This window comes from Solanum tuberosum, unplaced genomic scaffold (assembly GCF_000226075.1).
Source record: "Solanum tuberosum cultivar DM 1-3 516 R44 unplaced genomic scaffold, SolTub_3.0 scf00105, whole genome shotgun sequence".
NCBI lineage: Eukaryota > Viridiplantae > Streptophyta > Magnoliopsida > Solanales > Solanaceae > Solanum > Solanum tuberosum.
In genome coordinates, this window is record NW_006239031.1 from 131,258 (window position 1) to 132,181 (window position 924).

Genomic DNA, 924 nt, shown 5'->3' on the forward strand with positions numbered 1-924 from the left:
ACTTTTGAAGTAGAGTATGAAGAAATAATGAACAAATTTTGATGATGAAACAGAAAACTATGTGAAAAATGACAACTCTACTGCTGGGATTCCCATGTCTAATCTGAAACTGTGGTGGTTTTCTTACACGACAAAACAAATCTGACACTAGAATGACAACCAACTTCATTTTTTCCAGTACAACTATTTTACCCTTGAAACAAAAAACTGATTTTGAACATGTCTGGTCTTCAATTTTTAATTAACAAAATTTCAAGTTTTTGGCGTTTAACTTTGCTCATGGGCCAGCGGAGATCATTGATTTCAAAAGTCATTTGGTGTACTAATTTCTTCATCACATCAATATTAGTGAGTAATTTAAATACAATTATGAGCAACTGTTATTTAATGTTATAAGAAGAGTACATGTAGATTAAATCCTGTAAAGTGAAAATCAAATAAAAGGCAGATTAGATTATAAAGTCAACGAATTGGGAATATCATTGTACTTGATGATAGTAATACTCTTCTGTGCTAACTGTACATAAAAATACAGATTCCTATATTTTGAAACACTTTCGATCCATATATATAAAAAGTTAATTACACTAAATGCTCCTACAACACAGTGATACTTATGTACACTCTTCCATAATTCATAGTAAGATGGAAGATATTAAAAAATCCATAGTAAAAAAGGTTGTTTTTCTCAGTTCCTATGCGGGTAAAAAGCATGTTTACAAGCAAGAATATTTTTTACTGTGGCGTGCATTCACTTACCTTTAAGAAAAGAAAAGAAAACACACTGCATGTTTCTAACTTTTTTTTTAAAAAACCTTTTATTGGATCACTCAATTCTCTAACTCTGTATTTCAGCTTTCTAAACCAAACTTATTTCTCTTTACTCTTTATTTAGTTGATTATGCATTTTGTCTCCAACACCCC